Source organism: Psammomys obesus, unplaced genomic scaffold (assembly GCF_907164565.1).
Source record: "Psammomys obesus unplaced genomic scaffold, mPsaObe1.curated_primary_1811, whole genome shotgun sequence".
NCBI lineage: Eukaryota > Metazoa > Chordata > Mammalia > Rodentia > Muridae > Psammomys > Psammomys obesus.
The window spans coordinates 18,848,070-18,856,631 of record NW_026596079.1 but is presented as its reverse complement, the minus strand read 5'-3'; the positions used below and the strand labels follow the sequence as shown (position 1 = coordinate 18,856,631).

The 8,562-nt window shown below is 49.8% G+C and overlaps 1 non-coding gene across 1 annotated transcript; it reads right to left on the bottom strand.

Moving 5' to 3' along the window:
* Window positions 1-2,069: 2,069 nt before the first annotated feature.
* Trnam-cau (transfer RNA methionine (anticodon CAU)) lies at window positions 2,070-2,142 on the bottom strand. Its single transcript has one exon. It is a non-coding gene; the product is annotated as a tRNA-Met (tRNA).
* Window positions 2,143-8,562: the final 6,420 nt, after the last annotated feature.

Sequence of the window (8,562 nt, the reverse complement as noted above, 5' to 3'; positions counted from 1 at the left end):
TTTTTTTTTTTTTTTTTTTTTGAATTTTATTTTTTTCTTATCATACTGTTTGCTTTTCAAAAAAAAAAAAAAGCACTGAGCAAATTTTGGCTAGAGAGCAGGTCAGAATTTCCAATTTCTGAAATAGCCCAGAATGTATTTCGGCCACTTTGAACTACATATTCATGCAAAGCAGTGTGTTCAGCATGGGTAACTATAGAATCAAGATGTCCTCAATTTTGTCTGTGAGGTGGGCTGTCTGTGTGCCTGATCTCTTAAGACGTGGACTCTGTAGCCCAGGCTTGCCTCATGGTTGCTGTGTGGCTGGAAATGACTTTGAGTGAATCTTCCTGCCAAGTGCTACGGCAATGGCCACGCACTCCTACGCCCAACAAAATATCAGTCAGCTCTGAAGAAAGCTGAAGGTTCTGCGTGTCACAGTGTCAGTACCCAGCCAAGGTTAACTTCGTTCGGCAAAATTAAATAAGCACTTTCATCCTATTAGCATGTCAGTTTGCTTTTATCTTTAATAAATGGTAAAATCATATAAGTAACCCGAGTTGGTGTTAAAGATAGGCTTTAAAACAAAATTCATTCTTCAGACTACAGGGAAGACAGCGGACATTCCCAGCATCCTTACCGTAAGCAGCCCATGATTTTTCAACTCCCCAAACACAGTCAAGTTATTTTTCAACTTAAAAAAAATAAAATAAAATTGTGGTTTCTTCTCAATAGATGTTATTTGTATGTTTACTTACATACTTACAAGCCCAGGGTCGTGTAAAGATTTCTCAGGCCAAAAGGGGTGGGATCTTGAGTGGAAAATCTTAGGAATCCTTGGTGTGAATGAAGGTCTTCAAAGCTCAGGAAGCTGGGATGGAATCGTGGATCTATGGGGGCCCCACACATCTCCCAGCTCCAGGCTCTGAGCCCAAGAGACTGCCTTCTGTAAGACCTTCACTGGTGAAATTAGCTGCAAAGCTGAGAAACGCCACGGTGGCTCAAGCTGGCCACGAGTGACAGCTAGAAATGCCGTCAGCTATGATGTGACTGCTGTCTGTGGTAGCAGGGACCCAGCGGACTTTTCAGTTCCCCAAGTCAGCGGTGTTCAGCAAGGTGAGCAAGGCAATAGTCAGGGCTCTTCGGCTGTTGATTGTGTTTCTAAGAACCAAGAAGTCACACCTTTAATCCCAGCAGAGGAGGCAGAGGCAGGCGGATCTCTGTCTACAGAGTGAGTTCAAGGACAGCGAGGGCTGCACAGAAAAACCCTGTCTAAAAAAAAAAACAAACAAAAAACCAAAAAAACCAACAACAACAAACGGAGGTTGGTGTGTGTAAGAGGAAAGATTCCAGGCCCAATGCCCGGCTTGAGTCACACAGTGGACCTGAGGCTCAGTTTCCACTTAGGTAATTCCCGTACCCCAGCCCCCAAACCTCAAGGCTGAAGGGGAAGCAGGGCCTCCTCAAGAAGGCCTTGCGGTAGAGCCGCGTATTCGTTCGCTAAGGGTTCTCTAAGCCTCCTCCGAGGTGATTTGTATGGGACGTGTAGGGGGCAGGGAGGGAGCTACAAGCCAGGCGTGGCAGGAATTTCGAGACTGCGAACCGACCTTACAGCGAGCCACGACCCAACGAGGGGGTTTACGGTAACGCAGAGCGGTCATGGCGGTTTGAATCCCAGCGATGGAGGGAGCCACCGGGACGCTCTCCAGAGCGCCTGGGAGGACAGCCCCTCCATGCTGTCCTCCCTGCTGCACTTGTCACCGAGAGGCCTGCAGCTTGGAAGGTGGGTCTGGGCAGTGTTGACCTGCGATCGCCACGCAGCGGCCGGCAGGGGTGCCCCTGGCACCCTCGCGCCCCTGGGCGGGCCCACACCACCCTCAGGAGCTGTGCACCCTCCCACCCACCGGCTGTCCGCGGCCCCCAAGACCACAGGTTCACAAGGCCCAGATACGCCTAGAACGTACCAGGGACCCCGGGCCTGGCCAACTCCGGACCATCTCCGAGTCGCGACCGCTCCAAGTACATAACTTTCAGACTGGAAAAGAGTGAAACTCACACTTCTGGATGTCATGGAGCCGCCAAAAGTATTGTGCCCCGTGTGAGGATCGAACTCACGACCTTCAGATTATGAGACTGACGCGCTACCTACTGCGCTAACGAGGCACCTAGCAGTGGCTTCCGGCCTGAGTCTCAAGACCCTGGTGGAAAGGTTCAGTGCGCATGCTCAAAGGCTTGTGTTTGGTTCCGCTGTTTCTGTGTGGAGTTCCTTGCCTCCTCGGAACCTGTCGACCTGGATCGTCTTTTTTCGCAGCTGTTTGCTAAAGTTGTCCTGGTGTGTGTGTTGGGGCGGGGGGGCATGGGAGAGGGACCGTTGTGAGCTCGCTTCTACGCACAGTTTCACACACCCGTGATACCATGAAATATTTATTGGGCACCTAACGTGTTCCCGGCCTCGCTCCGGATGCTGGGCTCCCAGGGTCGCTCTGAACCCGGAGCGACTGAGCGGAAGGAGCCTACGGAGATCGTTTGCACGCGTGCGGGCACAGGAACGCACTGCTCTCCACGCGGCTCCCTCCAGGCTCCCCCCGGCGTTCCCGGGAGCTCCAGGCGGCCCAGCTCGGCACGGGCGGCTAGCCGCCTCCTGAGGCTCCCCATCTCCACCCGCACCGCGCCCCTCCCCAGGCTGGGGCAACAGCGGGGTTCGTGTTCCCCCTGGCGCTGTCACCAACACACAACTATTGAAGGAAAAAGAAAAGCCGCCAGAGCAAGGCCGGGGATTTGCGGGTTTCGCCACTCTTTGGCTGATGTTTTGGTGGGTGGGTGGGATTGTTTGAGACGGGGTCCCAGACGTCCCGGGTAGGCTCGGAACGCGCTGTGTGGCTGTGGGTGGCCTTGCATTTCTGCGTTTCTGCCTCACCCCTCCAGGTGTTGGGAGGTGTGCCACGCCTGGCTAAACTTTAAAGGGGAGTAGGATGGCGCTTGGTCGTGGACAGAAGTACTGAGGAGGGCCTGTCCTGGAGTCCACAGATCTGAAGGGTATGGCGGCTGAGAGTTAGGGAACTGACAGGACTGAGGTGGAGAGACCCCAGCCCCAGTGACTGAGGAGTGATGGAGGACCTTGTTGAGGCTTGAGGACTTCCCCTGCCCGGTTCTGTTAATGGCACCCAGACTAGGAGAGCGCAAGTGCGACGCGGCGGGGGCACTTGGCTGTACTCTCGTGAGTTTCAAGAGACACAGGTATTCCGTGATTGCTACTGTAGTCACTGGAGTTGCTGGGAAGAGGAATCTCGCCATTTTAGAGGAGCCTCCGGGAGTTGGGGTGCGTGGGTGATCAGGACTGAGACCTGAGGGAGTGAAGCAGAGATGAGCGGGGAAGAGGATTGTCCAGTCTTATCACTAACGCCCCAGGCCTAGGAAATCTTATGCCCACACCTCCTGAAACCTGCTACTTCATAACTGTCATTTCGGTACTGTTATGAATCATAATGTAAATATCTGATATGCGACCCTTGTGAAAGGCTCATTCGACCCCCAAATGGGTCTCGACCCACATGTTGAGAACCTCTTTCCATAGAGGGCTCCTGTTCAGGTTGGGAATCTGGAGTAAACCCTGCTGTTGGCTGTGGACTCCAGAACCCAGGCAGGACAAGGTGCTGGGATGCTCGCTGCCTGGTGGTCTGCAGACAGAAAAACCAACCACTTCACAGCATACCACGTCTGCCTCGGATCTCCGAGGTGTTGAGTACCAGAGAACAGGAAACAGCCCCAACTGTCGTCCTGACCATCAAGATGATACGAGTTAGCATTTATCAGTCCAGGCTGTGACGGACAACGAGAGAAATACAACGAGGCAATACAAGTCTCGGCCACCTCCTCTGTCTAAAAAAGAGAAGGAGGAGAAGGGGAGTGTGTGTGTGTGTGTGTGTGTGTTATCTGTATGTATGTCTGTGTCTCTGTGTGTGTGTCTTTGTGCATGTGTGTTTGTGTATGTTGGGAAGAACTGGGCCTAAGGCAGGGTAACTCAATAAAAACCTGTTCACATTCCCTCGATAGACCCACACAGAGAGACCATCTGAGAAACACAGGCAGCAATTCCAGTAAGATGATAAAAGCACAGAGACCAAGAGGAAGAGCTGTGGAGACACAGTCCAGAAGCCAAGAGTCGCTGGGGATTCAAATGAGGAACCCGGAAATGCCCCTGGCACCACCTCTAAAGAGACTAGGACAGAAAGGCCTGTTCGTGGAAAACCAGTAAATTCTACTTCACAGGTAAATTATGAAACAGATACACACATACAAACTATGAGTCAGCTGTGGCTTCCCAGTGCCGATTAACAAATCACCCACCCTCAGCTCGCTTACATTTTCCGTTTTCTAAAAGACACTTGTAATGAGATACAGCTTACGTACATAATTCATCTACTTAAAGTATACAGTTAAATGAATATTACATAAGTCAGGACAGAAAGACAAGATAATGTAGACATGGATGAAAACATGGGATTTGACCTGCCTTTCCTGCTGAGAGACAGGTCAGTCTTCAGACACCACTGATTAAGACAAGACCGAAGAGACAGTGCAAGACACCTCAGAGATGTCAAGACGACAGATATGTGCTTTCTTATGCCCAAATGATCTTGAGTGTAACGTGTCTTGCTCCTAACCTACCCAGTGCTTCTCATGAAATTACCTTATACTTTTGTTTACCAAAGGAACTTCTTAAAACTCCAGACTTTACTGTCACTTTCACCCCCTGAACACCGTCATTTAGAAAGCCACAGGATCGAGATACACCCATTGTAAAGCCAATAAGAAGCGACTCTCTAGCCGGGCACAGTGGAACACGCCGATAATCCCAGCGCTCAGGGAAGCAGAGGCAGGTGGATATCTCTGAGTTCAAGGCCAGCCTGGTCTACAAAGTGAGTCCCAGATAGAGAAACCCTGTCTCAAAAAGAAAAAAAAAAAGTGACTCTCCTTGAGAAGCCCATGCCCTCATGTCTTTTGATAATTCTCAACTCTGCTCTTTACACTGGCTTTCCCTGAAATTACCTTTTGCTGTTAAACCAAGAATCCTGATTTTACCCAAGTCCAGACTCTGAGGAGAAAGGGGATTTTTCAGGCTGGGGATGGCAGAATGGACCCAAGTCCCCATCTCTTACAGTATATATTACATAAGTGCCATGAATGCTTGTAACAAAATTTAGCATCTTACCCATTTCACACGTAGAACTCAGTAGCATCAAGTCCAGTCACAAAGTTGTGAAACCAACCAACATTGCTATTTTTGTTTGTTTTGAGGCAAGGTCTCATGTAGTAGCCCAGGGTGGCCTTGAATTTGCTATGTGGCTCAGGATGACCCTGAGCTTCTGGTCCTCCTGACTGCTGGGGTTACAGGCCTGTAACGAACGACATGCCCCATTTTATATTGTGCCTCAGATCAAGCCCAGGGCTTTCAGTAAGCTAGGCAAATACTCTACCAGCTGAACTATGTCCCCAGCCCTGCATTTCCAAAATGATTTCATCATTTCAAACAGAAACTATGTCCTTTAGCAGCCTCTCCCCATTCCCACCCTGCAGCCCCTAGCCTCCTTTCCATCTATGAATTTACCTAGTCTGGGTCTTTTGTAAGCAGAGACCGGTGGTATGTGTCCCGTGTCTGGCTTACTCACTGAATACCAAGTGTGGCAGACGTGGCTTTCCTGATTACAGGTCTGTAGCTCAGCTCCCCAGCTCCAGGCTGAGGTTGGGTGTGCTCCTGTCTTGTGGCCATGGACCAGCTGTTTTCTAAGCAGGTGTGTGCAACCCATGGCCCTTCACTGCAAGCAAGGATAGTTATGAACACAGATTAGTAAACCTAGTTAAAGCAGTGACTCCTTTGTAATTGTTTTCTTGTAACTCACGTGTGCAGTTATCAGGTGTGAACTTTGTAGATGACAACACGTTGTCCCAAAGTCAAAAGGCTATATATTCCTGCAAGGAACATTCTCCTTAAAGAGTAGAGGGGTCCAAGAGACCACAAGTAAGCACAAGGAAAACTTATGCTCTCAGTTTGTCCAGTAAAATCCCATCGGCTTGGTGGGGCCTGCTGGGATGGGCCTATAAGTCTCAGCTACACAGGAGGCCAAAGTAGGAAAGTCACGAGTTCAAGGCCTGCCTGGGCTACAAAGTGGGCTCAAGGTCATCTTTGAAAACTTAGTGAGCCCCTGTCTCAAAATTAAAAAAAAAAAAAAAAATTAAAAATACAAGCAAGGCTGGGGATAGAGCTCAGTTGTAGAGCACAAAGTCACTGAGTCAGGGAAATACATAAAATCCAAGAGAGAGAGGGGCCAGAGTTCCAAGACAAGGGAAGAAAGAAAGACTTGAGAACAGCAATGCAACCTAACCTGCACATACCTGTGTGAGCAAATACAGCTCCTCCCGCCCACTCCCACCTCCAGTGCTGGAAAGCACAGAATCCTCGAACAAAAGTGGAAATAAACACCTGGGATTTAGGCACATAAATGGGACCGTGTTATTATTTCCACTTAACAATAAACTGGGGGATCTTTCCCTGGTGTTTTAGTCAGGGTTCTTTTCAGAATAAAGGGCATTTATTTAGAGTGGCTTACCGTATGTGGTCCAGCTAGTCCAACAATAGCTATCCACCAACATCCAAGAATCCAGTAGTTGCTCAGTCCACCAGTCTGGATGCCTCAGCTGATCTTCAGTATACTCTGGAATTCCAAAGGTGTGGGCTCTAAAGCCAGTGAAGGAATGGACTTGCCAGGTAGGGGAGAGCAAAAAGGCAAAAGATGAAAGCTCCCTTCTTCCATGTCCTTTATATATGCTGCCAGTGGGAGATGGGACCCAGAGGAAAGGTGTACTTTCCCACCTCAAAAGAGCTGGGTTAAAAGTGGGTCTTTCTGCTTCAAATGATTTAATTAAGAAAAAAAAAAAAAGTCCCACAGGGCCACCCAGCTGCTTGGGTTTGAGTTAATTCCAGATGTGGTCTAGATGACATCCAAGAAAAGCTATCGCACCTGATAACACACGAGGCACTCCCTTGATCTCTGTAACTACCTGGAGTGCCTAGGAGAGATGAAGACCTGGGCACACACAGAGGGAGAGCCTTTTAAGGCTGCAGGAGGAAGACAGCCATCTATCCACAGCCAACAAGAGGGGCCTGGGAATAGACAAACTCTGCAGACACTGTAATCTAATCTGGGCCATTCAGACTCCAACTCAGTGAGAGAAGAAGCTTCCGTTGCTCCTGCTACTCCCTCTGGGGCCTTTGTGATGGTGGCTGTAGGCACCAATAGGAAGGTCTAATTCTGGAAGATCTAAGTTTTGTTAGTAACAAACCCAGCAAGAATATGAGTGTTGTGCATATGGACTGATGTTTTGGATAATGGAAGACTGAAGAACATGTGGGCAGATTAAAAGAAAACCAGGTTCATTCCTGTGCTCTCACCCCAAGGAGAATTTTCCATTTACCCAAAGGACAAGAAGAGGGCTGAGCTCAACTGTATAGAGACTGTTACCCCCTCAGCTCTCTCTGTACCTTGAACTCTCCCTTAGATCATCGTCTCCCTCTATCTGGCAGGGTTCTTGACTAGCTTAATAGCCACCTCTAGCTTGGCCTCTGGTCTTTTCTCACACAGTTCCCCCTGGTGACTGCTTAGTGGGAGCAAGGTCAGAGAAGCTAGCTCCAAACCTCTTCATTCTAGGATCCCCACCTCCTTTCCAGTGACCTCTGCTTAGTTCTCTACTGAGAACTGTGGAATGACAGAAGTTATGAAGAAGGCCCTCGGGGACTGAAACTGTGTTGCGATCTACTGGGCTATGTAAAGGTCCCTGGGCTGGCCTTTTACAGCTTGCAACCTGCCTGGCTGGCCTTGGTTAGGCTCCCAGGAGTGTCACCTTATTATTCCGGCTGCAACAAGACAGAAGGAAGGGGGCAACCGTCCAGGCAAGCAGGAGGAACAGAGGTGTGGAGGCAAGGGGTGAGAAGGCCGATTGCTCAGTTGTGGCCTGAGGGAAACAGCCTGCAGTCTTCTGCCATATGTCCAGGGCATCAGAAGGTCACAGTCCTCCCAGTTTGGACTCAACGTGATGAACGGACAGCCAGAAAGGAGGCAGCCTGTTGTTAGTGGCAGCCTGACAGAGGAGGGGGCAGCCTTACCCCTGCTGTTGGCCAGGTGTCCCCAAGGAGCTCCACAGGCTCCACGTGACTAGAGTGGCCATTATTAATGCTACGGTGAGTTTGAATGTGTCCTGCCAAAACCAGGTGGCTCCACCACCCATGAGAGGAGCCACATCCGTATGCACCTCCATGTCTTCCCTTTACGGCTCATCTCACCTCACCCTCACCCTGCAGCCTGACATCCTGAGGCTTCTGCCCTTGAGCTAGGTGGAGTCATTCTGTACCGTGTTCTCAGTCCCTGCCCCCCCTCCTGCCCTCAACATTCACCATAGTTTAGGGTCATGGTTGCCTGATTGTTTTTCTCAAGCCACCAAGCTTGGTTTCATGGTTTCTTTTTTCTTTCTTACGTTGGTGTGTGTGTGTGTGTGTGTGTGTGTGTGTGTGTGTGTGTGTGTGTGTGT